General features: G+C 41.7%; 1 protein-coding gene and 1 long non-coding RNA gene across 2 annotated transcripts in view; one reads left to right on the top strand and one right to left on the bottom strand.

Moving 5' to 3' along the window:
* The window catches only part of LOC120444007 (troponin C), a 37,648-nt gene that overhangs the window by 17,605 nt on the left and 998 nt on the right, over positions 1–19,045 (bottom strand). The gene's annotated exons all lie outside the window — the stretch shown is intronic.
* Positions 17,516–18,266, top strand: LOC120444008. Its single transcript, XR_005615612.2, has 2 exons — positions 17,516–17,981; positions 18,036–18,266. It is a non-coding gene; the product is annotated as an uncharacterized LOC120444008 (long non-coding RNA).

A 19,045-nucleotide genomic window follows, 5' to 3' on the forward strand; every position in this document is an offset into this window, starting at 1 on the left:
GACCTTCTAACAGCTCCCAGCGCAGGTAAAGTAAGGGCCTGCATTTTAGCCAAAAAGCGCCTTAGCATTTTTCTGCTCCATAATTACAGCGATGCAGATAACGCGGCAGCCACCGTGGAGAGTCAGCAATCTCCGTTCCGAGTGCTGTCATCGTACATGGCCTACGAAAGGCAAGAACCGCCGGACGAACTGGTAAGAAGACTGGTACAAGACAGCGAAAAACAAAACATAGGCCTCCTAGTAGGAGAATGGGAAAGTACAAACACAAACGACCGCGGTGAGTCTCTTTTTAACTTTATCTTTAGTTAAAATCTCTTCATATGTACTAAAGGTAATGACCCAACTCTCATCTCTAAACCACTATTAGAGACAGTAACTCACTGGAGGGTATTAGATAAGCACTCTTTCTCGGACTACAGGTATATAGAAACGACCCTCAAAACTAATCCCTCAAAACCAGCAGTTTTCTTAAACCCAATGAAAACAGAATGGCAAAAATACAAAAATATTTTAAGAAAAAAAACCCCAACGGATACCCCTTCATACCCTCAAACAATTTCTAGTCTAAACAAACTAGTATTAATTTTCACAGAAACCTGCAACTATGCACTAAAAAAGGCCTGCCCCAATAGCAAGCCCAAAAGAAAAAGAAAGGACCTGGTGGTCAGGAGAACTATGCCTGCCCTTTTTAACAGGGCCAAGGCAGGAAATGAGGAGGCCCTGTGGATCGCCTACAAGAGAGCCCTTGCAAACTACAAAAAAAGACATCAGAAAAGCAAAGCGATCCTCGTGGCATTCCTTCTGCTCAGTAATTGAAAATATAACTGAAGCAGCCAGACTTAGAAAAATACTCTTTCAATCGGCCACAACCTTAGGCTACCTTAAAAGAGCAGATGGCTCCTGGACCAGCACGAGTGAGGAATCTCTGGAGATACTTCAGACACTCACTTCCCAGGAAACAGCCAAAACGCTCTCACCTCCTAACATACAAACGCCATACTGGCAAGAATCGAACTGAGCTTAGACCCAAAGGTCCTCCATTGGGCCATACACAGTTTAAAACCATACAAATCTGCAGGTCCAGACCAAATCATACCCGCACAAATCCAACATGCGGGAAATATAGCCATAAACTGGCTTCTAGTCTTTTTAAAAGGTCCCTACTTCTTGGACACCTACCGCAGTCGTGGATAGAGTCCCGAATTGTCTTCATCCCCAAAGCAGGGAAACCAGCAAACACCTCTCATCCTTCCTACTAAAGACCCTTGAAAGAATCATCGGCCATTATAACAAATCGTGTACAAGGCGAAAGCTAAGAAGCCGCGAAGGATGCCGTGGTCGTGCTTGATGAAAAAAATCCGCGTGGGCGTGGCAACGTGAATCGACAAACTTGCGCTGCATCTATGTCTCTGGAGTCTGCATGCTGAATTTCAACTTTCTAGCTTTTTTAGTTCCTGAGATCTCCACGTTCATACGGACAGAAAGACGAACAGATGAATTTTATGCACTTGCATTAAAAGCTCGGCTTAAAAATGTTGCTGGCTATTAGGCTAAAATACATTTACGTTACTCCATAAGCCCCAAAGTTCGGATCAAAGCTTTTATAATCTGTAGAATGCTTCTTGGCCAAAAAAAAATGTATTTCGGAGCTCTTCAGTCGCCTCTAAAAAAGCCCCCCGTTAACATCCACTAATACCATAGGCTGATGCCGACTGAAGACACGTCATTGGCGAATATCTTTCGCATGGTATGTACCCAATAGTTTTCCTTGTAAATCTTCGAACTCGTAGTAAGAGTTTCCTAACCTTCTACGAACTCTGGCTTTTACAAAAGCAGGACCGAATTTAGCATTGTAGCCTGTCTGGAAACAGCTTTGCTTAAAATTCCTCCGAAATACTTCTTGCCCTTCTGCATACGAAACAACTCTTAACCGAAAATTGTACTTCTTAGCGGTTTAGGAGTGCTTCTCTAGCATCCGCTGGCATGCTTTCTCCCGTACTATTTTATAGGAGTGTTGACGGTCAAATGTTAAGGATCGGTCTTCCAATAAGTTGAGTTTCCTTAACAAAGAGTACGTAGAACCCGAAGTAATCATGTGTTGCCCGATAACCATGTAGTAAGGAGAAGGGCCTAGGCTGGTATGTACTAATGATCTCAGCCCACAACTGATCCTATTTAGGTATTCGTCCCAGTCCTTTTGATCGGGTCTCAAATACGCTCTAGTTGCAGCGATAACTGAGCGATTAACGCGCTCAGAGCCACTAGCCTGCGGCGAATGCACAGCATTAAGCTTATGCGTAATGCCGAACTGGTGCATTAATTTCTGAAACGCGTGCGAACGGAATCGTTTCGGGAGTGCCATACGACATAAACAATTCTCCTTCCAATTTTTTTTTTATAACGCAACCTGCATCTATCTTCTTTACTGGCTTGAGAAATACGTATTTGGAACAATGGTCGAGAACGATAAAAGTCCCAAAATTTCCCCCTCCAGATCTAGGGTAAGGTCCAAGAAAGTCTAAGAATAATCGTTGGAAAAGCCTTTGACTCTCAGGCGCTTTTCCTATGGGCGGTCCCAGAACATAATTTGGTGCTTTTGTGCTTTTGCACACCTCACATGCATTTATATAGGCCTTAACGTCTGCTACAAGTCGTAATAACGTCTAACTCTCTCAATGGTCTTGTGTCCCACCATGAGCAGACAACGAACTATCATGAGCACGAGAAACTATTTCAGGAACCAATTCCTTAGGCACCCAAAGTTTCCAGGCATCGTGCACTTGCTCTCCTGTCAAATGCTCAGCCTTCCGATAAATGTAACCGCTATAGGTCCTAAGATCAGGAAAATTCTTCCGATTTGCACTCACTTTCTGCACTAGCTCGGTGTATTCCACTGATATAAAGTGGTCAGAATTGCAATTGCAGCTATCACGTCTTCGTTTACCCGAGACAAGGATTCGGGAACTACGTTCAGCGAGCCTTTGTGATGCTCAATGTCGAAATCATACATTTGCAAGGCCAAAGACCATTGAGATAGTCGCGAATTAAGGTCATGTCCTTCCACATTTTTCTGGATCGGTACGGATTCCTCCATCTCCGATTATATGACCTAGGTGACGCACTCTCAACTGAAGTGACTTTTAGCAGAAGTGACTTTTGCCAATGTTGATCGTCAAACCTGCACGTATTATTTGTAGCGCAACGTCTCTTAGCACTTCGAGGTGCCTCTCAAAACGTGATGAAACCATTAGCAGATCATCTACGTTAATAAAAAACCTCGTTCCTAAGATGAGCTGGAACCACTTTGTCCATCAAACGAGACATTGTACTTGTGGCATTGCATATCCCGAGCGGCATAACTTTAAACTGATAGAGGAATCTACCAGGAACGGTAAACGAGTCTTGTCACGCGAAGCTTTTTTTAAAGACACTTGCCAATAAGCGTCCTTTGGATCAAGGCTATTTATGTATTCGGCTTTAGGCAACCTACTCAAAATGCCACTAATTTGAGGCAGAGGAAATGCATCCTTTTCGGTGAAGCTATTCACCTTACGAAAGTCTAGACAAATTCTAACCTTTTTAGGATTCGTTATCATAACGATTGGAAATGACCAAGAACTGTCAGACTCTTCTATAACTCATAGATGTATCATCCTGTCAATATCGGTATATGGCAATCTCGCAAATGACGTTGTTTTATTAGCTTTGCCATACCTACATCACTCCAACCTACAACTTGGTTTTGTGTTTGGTGTTTGCAGTTCCACAACCGTAACAGAATATTCTTCCCTCCGATACGCAATCCTGATATCGGTGTCCTTCCTTGCGGGAATTCCAGCATAATAAGGAGAACACTTCGACATCAGCCTCATTTTCAGGTTCTGATTCTAACTGCGTATCATATTCCTGACTAAGTTTAGACACTTCCCGTTTAACCGGAGTGCTTCGCACGTAGCCACTAAACCGCTTAACATCGGCCAAGAAAGCTTCGCGCCTGCGACAAACCTGTCTGAAACGAATTGATATCAATGTTTAAAATCTCATCTTGTCTTATTTCTGGACGCAAACTGTTTCTAAGAACTCGAATTTATTTACTAGTAGTCCAAGGATGCTCCAGCTGATCATGTATCATATAAACTATTAACTGATTCGCCTTGCTTCTCTTTAGAATTTCTGATTAACTGTGCAGAAAGTATCCTACTGAACATCGCCCTGCGCTTAATGATACCGCTAATAAAATTCATTGGTTTTTCCTTTAAAGAGGACGCTGGTATATTTACAAAGCAGATTGAAATTATTGCCTAACGTCTCTCGTATTAGATTATCTACTCTAAAAATAAAATGATATATAGAAAATTTTACCTTCCCACAGTTGAGGATATGTACAACCTTATCTGGTCGGTTTACCAAATCGAACGTAGTGCCTCTTTGTGAAGCGGGAGAGCCCGGAGACAAAAGGACTTGTCTTAAATTGCTACCTGTTTCATTCCCTGTTTCGATCCCATCTTCATTGCTAATTGCTAACCCTGGTTATTGTATCGGTTATGGAATTCTGAATTAAATCAGTCATCTTCTCCGAAAGCGTAGCGAATAACCTTTGTTCCATAGCCAGTAATATCATTCGAATTGCTGACCACAATGTTATTACTTTGCCCCGAGGTCGAAGCTAGATTATGTAAGACTTGCTGACCAACTATATTTACGGGCTGTCGTTTTCTCGACCCACTTCGAGTTTGTCTCTCCAATACTTCTTTGGCCTTCGAGATCTCTGGTCTACTAGCTACTTAACGCATCGGACATTGTGCGCTATTCTTCCAATGAGCTTCTATACGTCGCTTATGATACTTGTGTTGACAGCTGGATATAAAAACCTCAGCAGGATTTACATCTGCAGTATATAACGAACAAACGCCCTTTGCGCTTGGTTCAGCTCCCCTTTTAGGAGATCGGTTTGTTTCCACAAAATACAAAAAATTTGGTTTGAATGGGAATAAATATGAATATTCACGTTACTACAGCGGTTAACCATCTGCAATCGAAATTTTCTTTAATAAATTGTTACTTTGTTTGGCTTCTTTGCGATAAGTAAAGCCAAAAATAGAGAAGTAAAGATATAAATATTGTGGCGACCGGCGTTGCCAACAACCAAACATCGGGAGAGCAGCGACGGGAGAGAGGCTACCGATCGCCTAGTGTCTGAGTGAGAGAATGTATGACTCCTGAGCGTACTGCCAAGCAGCGTGGATGTACGAATACCATAGATCTGAATAAACGAACTGAATATATATAACTATAAATCATAACGCGTGTTACTCTTAGTAAGCGGGTCATTACATTGGCGACGAGTGGAAAAATCGGTAAATGATAATGATAATAACTAAAACTTTGGTAAATTTGATGAATTAGGAAAAAGGCGCGAAATTACGGTAAACGAGTGGCGTGATATAGGCTGTGCGTGAGTGTGTGTGTGATGGAACGTGCCTACCGGCATATACATACATAAAAATGTGGAAAAAGAGGAGAGAAGGTTTAAGCTGCGTGAGTGCAGATTGCACGTTGCCAACATAAAATGACGTTAAGCACAAAGCGAAATGAGTAATTTTATATGCACAATTTTTCGCTCACTCTCATCCAACACACATGCACTCCGACAGATAGGCTGAGTGAAGAGATTACTCTTCGCAAGCCTAAGAGAAAGTGAGTTAGAGAGACACTCTCTAGCAACCAGGATATAAGAAAAATAACCAATAAGAGTAATACTCTTTACAAGCTTGAAAGGTGAGCTGGAGAGAAATTTCTCTAGCAACCAAAGAGTTGCCGAGTACGCATTATAAGCTCTAAGAGAGGAGCCGAGTAGTGGTACAAGCCAAAGCATATTTTGAAAAAAAAAGAAAAGAAACAGAACACGAAATATATAAATAAATAAATATTTTAATAATTAAAAAAAAAAATTTAATTTAAAAAAAAATAAAAACGGAGGAAAAAGGAAAAATATTACAAGCTTTTAAGAAAGAGCTGGGTAATCGGTTTGAGTTGCAAACAAAAAGGTTAAAGGTCGGGTGGAGCAGTATTCTCTCCACGAGCCAAAAGAATTCATAAAATTTAAAAGGAAGAACGGAAACAACAAAACCCCAAATGTAAATGGGAGGTATTATTGAACTGAGGCTGGGTAATAATTACAAGCTCCTAAGAGAGCCGGGTATTAATTACAAGTCAAGTCGTAAATCTAATAATGTCTTTCGTCGTAAACTCCAATTCTAGTTCCCGTATTGAAAATTACCGACAGTGTCATTAAACCGTTTCTGTGCGAGGTGATCGACAAGGCAATCCTCCGAAATGAATGGGAGAAGTGGTTGAGGGCGTTTACAATATACCTCGATTCCGAGGGTATTGATACCGAGAAGCAGAAGAGGAGTAAGCTACTGCTTTTGGGAGGAGTCCAGCTACAGTCAGTAGTATACTCTCTACCTGGTGCGCTGGTGGAGCCCAGCGACGGAAATAAAGAAGACATCTATAAAATCCTAATCGACCATTTAAATAAACACTTCTTACCGAAGCAGGCATGTCAGGTTGAGGAGCAGATCAACAAGGAATCAAAAGAAATGACATCAAGACCAATTGCGGAACCCATCTGTAAAATTACACATCGTGGTTTTAAACACAGTGGTGAGTGCCCCAGATGTGGAAAATTCGGACACACACACAACGACCCATCATGTCCGGCAAGAAATGTGACTTGCAATAAATGCTCGAAGCCTGGACACTTTGCCAGGAAGTGCCGAACTAACTTGAACGACCGAACACCTAATATCTCATATTTGTGGTCGATGACTTCCACAGTGTTGTCGGATCCCTTGAACTCCTTGCCGCCCATCTTGAGACTTCTTTAGGATTGTAGTTTTTCTTTAAGAGTATTCCTTATTCTGGTAATTGATCTTTTCAGTCTAAGTCCTCTTATCGTGGGGTATGTGTAGGATTGAGTCCTCGCTCCTTTTGGCACTTTTCTTTTAACCGAAGTTATTAGCGTTTAAGACAGTCGTCACTTGAGTCTTCACTTGAGGATAGACTTCCTGAGAAGAGAATCGCAAGGATGAAATCTCGAAAACGGAATCTCGTGAATTGAGTCCCGACTACTGACTCTCGAGAGCTGACTCTCCTATCTTGACTCTCGGGTCTTGACTTCTTTTATCGGTGGGCCACGGTCTTTTTATACTGACTTAGAGCTTTTCTGAGCTACTCCGGGCATCGGTTTCTTATGCCAGTTGTTCCTCAACGCGATAATATAACCCCTTCCCCTGCTTTAGATTCTGGTTGTGAATCTAAGAAGTCTTAAGATCTTACAAAACGTACACAACAACACATAGACAAAAATGACGACAGTCATATTAAAGCAATCCTGTCAAAGTTCCATGACGAACCTTTAGATGGGGGTCTACAGGGATTACACGTACCCTCTTAAAAATAAAAGGATTCTTCTTTTGGCCTGGATCGAATCATTTTATAACCATTAATGTAAAAAATTTAAAACGTGCCAACAAGCAAAAGTAACAACATATACCAAGACGCCAATAGTTATACCAAATACACCAAGCACAGCTTTTGATACTGTTTTAATAGACACCGTTGGTCCATTACCTAAAACGGAAAACGGCAACTAGTCCGCTGTCACTATAATATGTGTCCTAGTTACAACACCAGTTACAGATAAAAGAGCAGAAACAGTAGCCAAGGCAATATTCGAATCTTTTGTACTTAAGTACGGTAGAAGACGTTTATAACCGATATGGGTACAGAATACACTAATCCACGACCTCTGAAAATAAGTAATATACAATCAACAGCATACCACAACGCCACCACCAGACGTTTGGGACGGTAGAAAGAAGTCAGCGAACATTCAATGAATACATAAGATCATAAATTTCGATTTGCAAAGATGATTGGGACATATGGTTGAATTATTTCACCTATTGTTTTAACACAACACCGTCGACAGTACATGAATACTGTCCGTATAAACTCGTCTATGGCAGATTGCCGAGACAGTTCATAGAATTTTATAATTTAGAATAGATCCGATTCCCAATATATAAGATTACGCTAAGGAATTTAAGTATATAGTAGCTCAACAGAGAGCTAAGTTATTAATAGAAAAAGAAAAACAAAAGACAAAAGTAGAATACGATAAAATTAGTGAGGAGATAGTGAGGATATAAAAGTGGGTAGCCTCGTACTGAAAACAAAACGAGAAGAATATATATATACAGGACCTTACGAGGTAATAGGAATAGTAGATAGAAATAATATAGGGACTTAAAACAATAAAAATAAAGTTCAGTTAATAGAGACCGGCTTAAACTATTTAACAAGTAAAAAAAAAAATTTTAAATGGAAAAATTAAAACAACATGAAAATTTAAGAAAAAAACATAATATAGGGTGTTTTTTTTAGAGGTATAGAACTTTAAATTGCAATAAAACAACGATGGATTATTCGATTGACATGAATTTTATTGACATGAAAGATAATCTTGTGGCATTACATTTTAAATATGATTTCTGGCATATGACCGCCACGGCTGGCTCGGATGTAGTCCAATCTGGACGTCCAATTTGCAATGACTTTTTCCAACATTTGGCCGTATATCGGCAATAACACGGCGAATGTTGTCTTCCAAATGGTTTAGCGTTTGTGGCTTATCCGCATAGACCAATGACTTTACATAGCCCCACAAAAAGTAGTCTAGCGGTCTTAAATCACAAGATCTTGGAGGCTTATGAAAAATCGGGAACAACAGCAATCTCGTTTTGGGCCCATTCGACGAATCTACGCCTTGCTTGATGATCGTTTGGTTTCAATTCTTGCACGAGTTGGATTTTGTAAGCACGCATGACGAATTGCCAAACCAAACTGAGAATAAATCACTTGACAGCTGTTAAATCGGTCGCCATCTTGAACAGTAATGCCAACTTAAAGTTCTATACCTCTAAAAAAAACACCCGTTATTTAAGAATAATTGTTTACATAAGAAACTATCCGGCATCGCTGCCGACCTAGACACTTCGCGAATGATATAGAAATTATATAGAAAGAAATAGAATATAGTGTGGGGGTGGCAGTTTGTGGGCGCTAGAGTGGGCGTGGCAAAAAGTTTTTCTGCAAAACGACAGAAATTTACAAGACTAATGCAAAAATGAAAAAATATCAAAACATTTTTCAAAAGCATTGTAATGGGCGTGGCAGCATGAATCGACAAACTGGCGTTGCGTCTATGTCTCTGGAGTCTGTATGCTGAATATCAACTTTCTAGCTTTTTGAGTTTCTGAGAGCCGTCAGTCGGGTGATGGACAAGGGGAATAACGTGTAGTTACAAGCTTGCTGGAAGAACGCGCCGTAATTGTCCATACACCCGAAAGTGCGACTATACTCTCCACGCGAGGGCGGCTGGAAACAGGTCCCTGGCAAGGTTATGTCCCTGCCAGAGGATGTTGGCAAATGGTAGTCGGGCGTCCCGGGCCGGACTAAGGTGTCATTCGACCCGTGCCGAGAGTCAGCCTGACTGAGGGCCCGGGTCACAAAATAGCTCAGTCTCAAACGGAGAGCTCAGGGTACATGGCGACCCCCTGTTCTAAGAAGCCTTACCCGGGCGTCGCGGATCTCCGCACGGGTGGACCCTCCTTTTCTCCGCAGCTCGTGGGAATCACATGGAGTCAACAAAAATAAATAAAAAGGAGTCAGGATCTCCCAAAAAACCTACCCAAACGGCAGTGACGACTGAGTCTGGCCATACAAACTTCAAGGCAGCGAAGTTGGCGAGTGAGCCCACCTGCCTGGCCAACACCGTAGGATCGAGTTCGGGTGAACCACGCCTCAAATCTGAGGCGACTAAGTGCAAGCCGCCCAAAGCCGTCACCATGGGAACATCTTCAGGCCCTAGTGCCATGATGCCCCCTTCAGGCGCAACCGGTAAAGGCAAACACACCTACGCAGAGAAACGATCTGCAGGTCAAATCCTACGCAGCCAGGAGATATCGAAAACGGCTCCTTCGGCTGAATGGATGAAGAAGGTGGAATGGGCTAAATCCCTTTAGTCAAACTTCGGGAAGGAAGCCCCCTAACCACCCAAGCCCACAGAGGGCAAAAAGCGACCTCCACCTAAGAGGGAGCGCTCCCAGGACGTTCCCTCCGACCCCTCGGCAAAGCGGCAACGCGTACAGGCAGGGCGATCCTTTGCGGAGATCTCGAAAAACCGCAATCTCCTGGGCGTGGTCGACAGAAACGACCCGAGTGGCAGGATTCCACGGAACAAGTGGAAGTGGGTGCAGGCAGCCCTAGCCATAAAATGCTTCGAGATTCTAGCCAAGAAACCCGGACCCCCCCCTGTCTGCCAAGACGTGGTTCCAAGGCGGGCCGGACCCCCTCCTGTCTGCAAAGACGTGGTTCCAAGGCGGCGTCAAGGTGATCGCCTGTGACGATGAACGCTCTGCGGAGCTATACAAAGCCGCAGTAAAAGAGCTGGGGGAGGTGTATGAGGGCGCCGGACTTGTTGCGCTGAGCTGGTCCGACGTACCTGGCCGACATTGTGCAAGGATCTGGATCCCAGCATCCATCAAGGACCATATCCTCCCCATGCTGCAGCGATGCAACCCGCACCTTCCCACCTCGGACTGGCGAGTGGTGAAGGTCGACAAGATGGAGGGGCCAACAAACCAGGCCATCCTCATCCTAAACAAGGAGCCCCTAGCTCCCCGCTCACGGGGAGCTAAACTTCGGGTTTAGGTTAGTGAACATAAAGGTCTAAAAATCGGACTCCGCCAAGGAGGATCAGGAAGGCAGTGGAGGAGTGATCGAGGAGATTGCCTCCGAGATCGAGGCATCGGAAACCGAGGACGACTACTCGACTGAGTAGGCCTACTAATAGGCTGTGATGCTAACGCATCAACGGAAAGCTCAGACACAAACGACCGCGGTGAGTCTCTTTTTAACTTTATCTTTAGTTCAAATCTCTTCATATGTAATAAAGGTATTGACTCCACCTTTATCATTAAGAACCGAAAAGAGGTAATAGACCTAACTCTTGTTTTTAAACCACTATTAGAGCCGGTAACTCACTAGATAAACACTCTTTCTCGGACCACAGGTATATAGAAACGACCCTCACAACCAACCCCTCAAAACCAGCAGTTTTCTCAAACCCAAGTTTTCTCAAAACAGACTGGCAGAAATACAAAAATATTTTAATTGAAAAAATCCCAATGGATCCCACTACATACCCCCAAACAATTTTTAGTCTTAACGAACTAGTTTCAATTTTCACAGAAACCTGCAATTATGCAGTAAAAAAGCCCAAAAGAAGAAGAAAACCTCCCTGGTGGTCAGCAGAACTATCCCCCCTCTGAACGGACTGCAGAACCCTTTTTAACAGGGCCAAGGCAGGAAATGAGGAGTCCCTCTGGACCGCCTACAAGAAAGCCCTTGCAAACTACAAAAAAGGCAATAAGGAAAGCAAAGCGATCCTCGTGGCATTCCTTCTGCTCAGAAATGGAAAATACAACTGAAGCAGCCAGACTTAGAAAAATACTCTTTCAATCGGCCGCAACCTTAGGCTACCTTAAAAGAGCAGATGGCTCTTAGACCAGCACGAGTGAGGAATCTCTGGAGATACTTCTAGACTCTCAATTCCCAGGAAACAGCCAAAACGCTCTCACCTCCCAACAAACAAACGCCACACAGCTTTAAACCATACAAATCTGCAGGTGCAGACAAAATCATAACCGCACAAATTCAACATGCGGGAAATATAGCCATAAACTGGCTTCTTGACATTTTTAAAAGGTCCCTACTTCTTGGACACCTACCACAATTGTGGCTAGAGTCCCATATTGTCTTCATCCCCAAAGCTGGGAAACCATCACACACGACCCCCAAAGATTTCAGACCAATTGGTCTGTCATCCTTCCTACTAAAGACCCTTGAAAGAATCATCGCCCTGCATGTGAGATCAACTCTCAATCCAAGTCCCATTACAGACAGGCAACACGCATTTTCAAAAGGAATATGCACTGGTAGCTTTCATGGACAAAAAAGGAGCTTTTAACAACGTCATCCCATCGGCGATTACCGGATAATAGCCTACGCGGACGACGTTGCTATTATAGGGCTCAAATGGGGCATGACACCCTATGTAGTAAACTGAATATATACGGCCATCGTCAGACCAATACTACTGTATGGGGTCGTTGTATGGTGGCCGGCTCTGAAAAAGAAATCCAGCATAAAAATGCTAGCAAAGATGTAAGAGATGGAGGGCATGAGTATGACTTTAGCCACTTGTAAACTACTACTTAGGGAAAACCTAAACGTAACAAACAGACAATATGGGATAATACCACACACTGTCGCCTAACACGCCAAATATGGCCAAAAATAAGCTCAAAAAGAACGTCAAAACTTTTAAGATTGACCAGAGCAAACCTCAGCACTGCTATGAGTCATCCCAGGGCATTGGTTGATAGGCACCCATGCCAGAAGACTAAATGCCCCGTTTAACGATTTCTGCCGTAGCTGTAGGGACGAAGAAATGGAAGAAACGGTAGAGCATCTACTATGCCACTGTCCAGCACTGCAAGCGAAAAGACTTACTCAATTAGGAAGAAGATTTCTGATAGACACGTCCGACCTGTCCGACACGATCCACATCGGATACAAAAATTAACCAGCGTCTCTGGCTGGGGAAAATGCTAACTTCACACGAACCTCGACGGGCAAAAGGGGAAAACATACACGGTATCACAATGAACCTCTAATGGTCTAAGTGCGTCGGATTACCGACGGCCGGTAAAACCTAACCTATCGACATCGATCCGCATAGTTATCTGAATGGCAGGACGCAACGGGTCCTCTTTAAAAATTCTCTTTCTTGTATTCTCCGAGTCACAACCGGCGTCCCACAAGGGAGCCACCTAGGTCCGCTCCTTTTTACCTTATTTATTAACGACCTTCCCTTAATAATAAATCATTCGCGTGTACTAATGTACGCTGATGATGTAAAATTATGCTTGCAATATAAGGACATTTCTCGCCATTTGGACTTACAATACGATCTAGATATCTTTCAAACCTGGTGCCGTGATAACGTATTCAACTTAAGTTAAGCTCCAAGTGTAATGTTATGACCTTTTGTAGTGCCAACTCGATACACGCGACTTACACTCTAAGAGGGTGCTCTTTGGACAGAATAACACATGTTGATGATCTTGGTGATCTTCTGGACCACAAACTTAAATTTTCTGACCATATTTCGTCTATTATCAATAAGGCCAGGGGTTTGCTTGGTTTTATAAAACGGTGGTCAAAGGAATTTGATGATCCTTACATGACCAAAACCTTATTCATATCTTTAGTCCGTCCGATCCTTGAGTATGGATCACTTTTTTGGAGTCCACAATACGAAGTTTACGACCACATTGAATCGGTTTAAAAGAACTTCTTACTTTTTGCCTTACGGCGCCTTAATTGGGATGCAAACCTTAGATTACCTCCTTATTCCAGTAGACTAATGTTAATTAACTTACCCTCCTTAGCTAACCGTAGAACGATGCTTGGAATAGTCTTTATATTTAACCTTATTCGTGGTAAAGTTGCATGATCCCTAGAGAATTATGTTCTGACTATAATAGATTCTATCCTATTATCTCTAATTCTGACTCTCTGCCATTCTTAAAGCGATCAATACTAACGTTTTTAACTAATTCTAAGATCTTACTAGTATAGTATATATATATATTTTCTCGCCCTTTACTGTCTTCTATATCGCGTCTATCTTCCCGCGATTCGAGATACACGGCAGCGCCCCACGGTCGGTTGGGCGGGAGGTGTGGCCGTGGGACTCGCGCGCTAAAAAAAAAAGCGCAGCTCGATTAATTTAAAATTAATTGTGTTTCTAAACTGGGGCAACAAATAAATCCCCTAATTTAGGAAGGCATCTGCAAGTCCCAATTTATTCCCCGTTTTGGAAGCGTCGGTTTCATCAGAATCCTAAAGGTGTTCGCCTTGTCTATACTGTTGCAGTACGATTCTTCGGTACGATGATTTGGTTACGGTTGGTGATCATCTGCTCTAAGAAGTCCACCTTGGTCAACGAAGGGTAATAGGGAGGCAAGTGAGCTCGACTAGATTAATCCTTACAGAGAATTTCCAAGCAAGACTCTTCGACAAAATTCATAAATGGCCAATTAGTTATGGGGTCCCAGAAATCTGAGCGAGTGGAACCTCCAGACACAATCCAGCCTAAGCGGATATTTTGAATTAGGAGCAATCCCGGGCAGAAGCTTGAATTGACCGACGCACAATAGATATTAGAAGAGACTGGCGCCATATAAATAAATCTATGCATTGAATTATTTGGGGTATTTTCCAGGTGAAAATGTCAATGTGAAGACAGGGTAATAACTATCGGTAATATTTGAGTCAATAACAGCAGTGATGTCGTTTGAGTACTTAGACGTTCGAGATCGCATTTAAATATGCACGAGATGGTTTCAAAACTAGAATTGCCTATTCGGAAACACAAGAGGATGACTGTGTCTTCTTAAGTTGAAGCTGATTTTCGAAACGGAATGGTAAAAGTTCAGTTGAGAACCCAAATTGGACACGGTAAGGAACAAAGGTTCCTAAACGGCTTTTTACTGGTACGGTGGCAGTGGCTAGGGGCACAACATCTTTACGAAGATCCTGTGCAAGAAGCACAGCAGACGTTTTAGGCAATGCAAGGGGATCTACGCTGTGAAGCTGTGATGAGAGGGCAAGTTTTCTAGGAGAAGGAGAGAGTGGGGGACAAAAATAAGAAAGAAATGTGTTCAACTTTCAGAAATTTTTTGTGTTAGCAATATGTGCAACGTAATCTGTAAATGTAAGCAAATAAAGGTATCGTATAAAATAAAGGTAGCATCGTTGTTGTTTACTTGTCTTGTTTTCCGTTGCATTCGCACCGCCAATGCTGTTCGACACTTGCCGTTAGAACCTAATCCACTTGTTTCCTTATTCCGTTTCGTGAGCACCGATAATCTCCTCGCAAAGATAGTGGCGAAATTCATATTTTCTATCCATTTTGACCAACTTCACATCCTGCGCGCATGGTACATTATCTTGCTGTCAAAGTGATTTAAGAATGTGTTATATGTGTTAAAGGCTATTGTAGGGTACCGATAGTTACGCGGTATACAGTGATATTAACATAGTGTCGTTTTGAATCTATTTATTCAATTTAATCTTATAGGAAGTATATTTCCTGCCGTCGACGCGGAGCTGCGCTCTTATATATTTCTTATATGTATATATTTGTATAAGTATCGCTGTTGGTCATCGCTTAAGGGAGGAGGAGTGCTAATGGCACGCACAATGTTTTGGTCAGCATTTGACTATGCAATTATATTTTGTGGCCTTCAAGTGGGTGGTCGTATTATACATGTACTTGGGTATGGCTGTTGCAACAAAGTGCTACAATGTGCTTATTCGATATGTGCGTGAACCAAAAAAGGACCCAGGCCTTTAGGCACCAGTTTTCCGCCATTTGCTCGCCGTATTTTATTCGCAGGATCTTAGTAAGCCTCTTGCTTGTCCAACATAACAAGAGCAAACAAAAACCCAGATATACTACCAATGGAAAAAAAATAGATTTAGAACCGTTCGTCAGTAGTCAGTCCTCACTGCCCCACAAGCTTAGCTGTCTCTTGAATTATATTGACGTAAATTAAAAAAGGGTCGGTCTGCACTTAGTTGGAACAAGGAAATCTTATACTTTAAATAATTTTAAAATAAATTTTAAAATTTTTTAATACCTTTATGAATGTAATAAAAAACAAGAGAGAACGAGTTCCCCGACTATCTGATACCCGTTACTCAGCTAGTGGAAGTGCGAAAGAGAGTCTTCAACACTGACAGTTTCTGGCGGTTTGTAGGCGTTATAGTGGCAGAAAGTTTTTTGGGAAATCGATAGAAATTTACAAGACTAATACAAAAATGAAAAAATATCAAAACATTTTTCAAAAGTGTGGGCGTGGCAGTTTTGGGCGGTTTGTGGGCGTTAGAGTGGGCGTGGCAACATGAATCGACAAACTTGCGCTGCGTCTATGTCTCTGGAGTCTGTATGCTTAATCTCAACTTTCTAGCTTTTGTAGTTCCTGAGATCACAGCGTTCATACGGACGGACAGACAGACGGACAGACGGACGGACGGACAGACGGACATGGTCATACCGACTCGGCTATTGGTCCTGATCAAGAATATATATACTTTATATGGTCGGAAACGCTTCCTTCTGCCTGTTACATACTTTTCAACGAATCTATGAGTAACGGGTATAATAATAAATCAGATTTCTGTAGGTCTTCTGTGGCTCCTTTTGCCTGCACCTTGTCATCCCAGTCTGAGATTTTTTAGATCCGAGGGACTGTATGCCAATTACTGGAGTAAAATTTCCATGCAAATGACCATTAGACTCCTTATTAGACTGTATAAACGCCTCGAATTCAGTAACAATAATAGCTAGAATGTGGAGGTTAAATTGTGGATTCCAGAGAAAAAGACTCAGTGCCAGTGTGTTTCCTGATTTTGCCTCACCCCTTCTAGCGCCCACAAACCGCCCAAAGCTGCCGCATCCAATCTTTTGAAAAGTATCTTTTTTTTTTCATTTGACTTTTCAATTTCTATCGACATTTTGGATACGCCCAAGAGCAAACGTCCACAGACCGTATACACCGCAATTTTATTTTTCCTTTTATACCCGTTACTCGTAGACTAAAAGGGTTTACTAGATTCGTTGAAAAGTATGTAACAGGCAGGAGGAAGCGTTTCCGACCATATAAAGTATATATATTTTTAATCAGGATCAAAAGCCGAGTCGATCTGGCCATGTCCGTCTGTCCGTCCGTCCGTCCGACCGTATGAACGTCGAGATCTCAGGAACTACAAAAGCTAGAAAGTTCAGATTAAGCATACTGACTCCAGAGGCATAGACGCAGAGCAAGTGTGTCGATTCATGTTGCCACGCCCACTCTAACCACAAAGCGCCCAAAACTGCCACGCCCACCCCTTTGAAAAATGTTTTGATATTTTTTCATTTTTGTATTGGTTTTGTAAATTTCTATCGATTTGCCAAAAAACTTTTTGCCAGGCCCACAAACCGCCCAAAGCTGCCACGCCCACACTTTTGAAAAATGTTTTGATATTTTTTTATTTTTGTATTAGTCTTATAAATTTCTATCGATTTGCAAAAAAACCTTTTTGCCACGACCACCCTAACGGCCAAAACCGCCAAAAACGGTTAGTGTTGAAGACTCTCCTTCGCACTTCCAATAGCTGAGTAACGGGTATCAGATAGTCCGGGAACTCGACTATAGCGTTCTCTCTTGTTTTTTTTGTTTTTTTCAATTTTTGTTGGATATGTAAAACAAAAAAATCCTGAGTAACGGGTATTTGATAGTCGAGTAACTCGACTATAGCGTTTTCTCTTGTATTTTTAATCATCCTCGATCTAAGGAACAATAAAAGCTAGAAAGCTTAAATTAAGCATGCAGGTTCCAAAGACATGTTGCCAAGCTTAAGTATGAAATTTTCAAAAATACCTTAAGCAAGTGAAATTACACTTTATATGGCAGATGATAGTTTCCATAATCTGGTCTAGGAAGGATATCAATTGTGTCTATTAGAACTAGATCAAATGCAATTTCTGGTGTTTTGGTAATGGTGTCTGTTTTTGTGGTCTGTAATTTGTAACCAGTAATACATTTTTGTAATTATTTCTCGGTGCCCTAGAAATTCCTGACAACCTTCAGAAGAAACGTCAACAAATTTTTAAAATTCGTCGTCTTTTTTCCTAAAATATAACTATGTCAAAATTTGGAACGGACTTGGTTTGGTAATTTAAAGTCGACTGTTTTAAATTTTACGTAGAAGTCTGTATATGTGGCAATACCAGTTAAGTGGGTTGTCTTGGCATATTTTGCTGAGCATCGGAATGACAATTTTGTTGATAGGTTCCACCTGACCATTGCCTGTGGTGAGATCCCTCGCGACTACAGAACTGCTTGAAAGTTCCTGATGTAAAAGCGGTACCCCATCACTAATGATGCTTTCCAAGAACTGCTGCTTGTTTTCCGAACTTTTTCACTACTCCCTCGGTTTCCGTTGACTTTGTAGATTAAAGCCAAATAAATATGGAAAATTTATCCACAACAGCCAAATTGTGGGTATATCGTTTATTCGTATCCGTGAGTAGTTCAAAGTGGATCAGATGGTCAGGGAACTCGACTATAGCGTTCTCTCTTTTTTTTATTATATATAGGGGATGCATACAGGTATGTATTCTTTTAAACTATTATATATATAACGATCTAGAGAATCAAAATTGGGTATCTTAGAAACAACTTTTCAAATAATAATATGAAAAAAAACAACACTTCTGTTAGGGCGTTGCACTTTCTGCGTGTTTGTGGGTTTTAGAGTGGGAATGGCCGAATAGTTGTTTGCAAATCAATAGAAAATGGCAAAAAAAAAATAATAATAAATAATAAAATTGCCAACATTTTTAAAATTGTAGCCGTAGCTGTCACGCAAGTGCTGCGTTTGAACCGAAAGAATCTGCAAGGATTATTTTAAACTAAACTAGGATTTCGATATTCATACGGTAGATGAGCAGAAAGATGGACATAACCTGATGGGCTTGTGATTGAAAACGTATCTGGGATATAGACCGAAACTTGCAAGACAAACGAAATATCTTCCATTTTTAGTTTAGTGAAGTTTTTTGGTGTTCTTAAAGAAGAACATATTCTTTTACTTAATACAGAAGTTATCTCGTAACCATTGTTGGAAACTGGGTGTTAAGGGGGGGGTAGGGTTTTGAGGGTTCAAAAAAAGTGATTTTTTTTAATTGCATATTATGAAAGTATAGTAACTCAAGATTGTTGTCTGTAAATAGGAAGTCAATCGGAGCAAAACTCACAAAGATATAGCTTTGGAAGTAGGCGGGTCTCGAACGACAACC

Source organism: Drosophila santomea, chromosome 2L, assembly GCF_016746245.2.
Source record: "Drosophila santomea strain STO CAGO 1482 chromosome 2L, Prin_Dsan_1.1, whole genome shotgun sequence".
NCBI lineage: Eukaryota > Metazoa > Arthropoda > Insecta > Diptera > Drosophilidae > Drosophila > Drosophila santomea.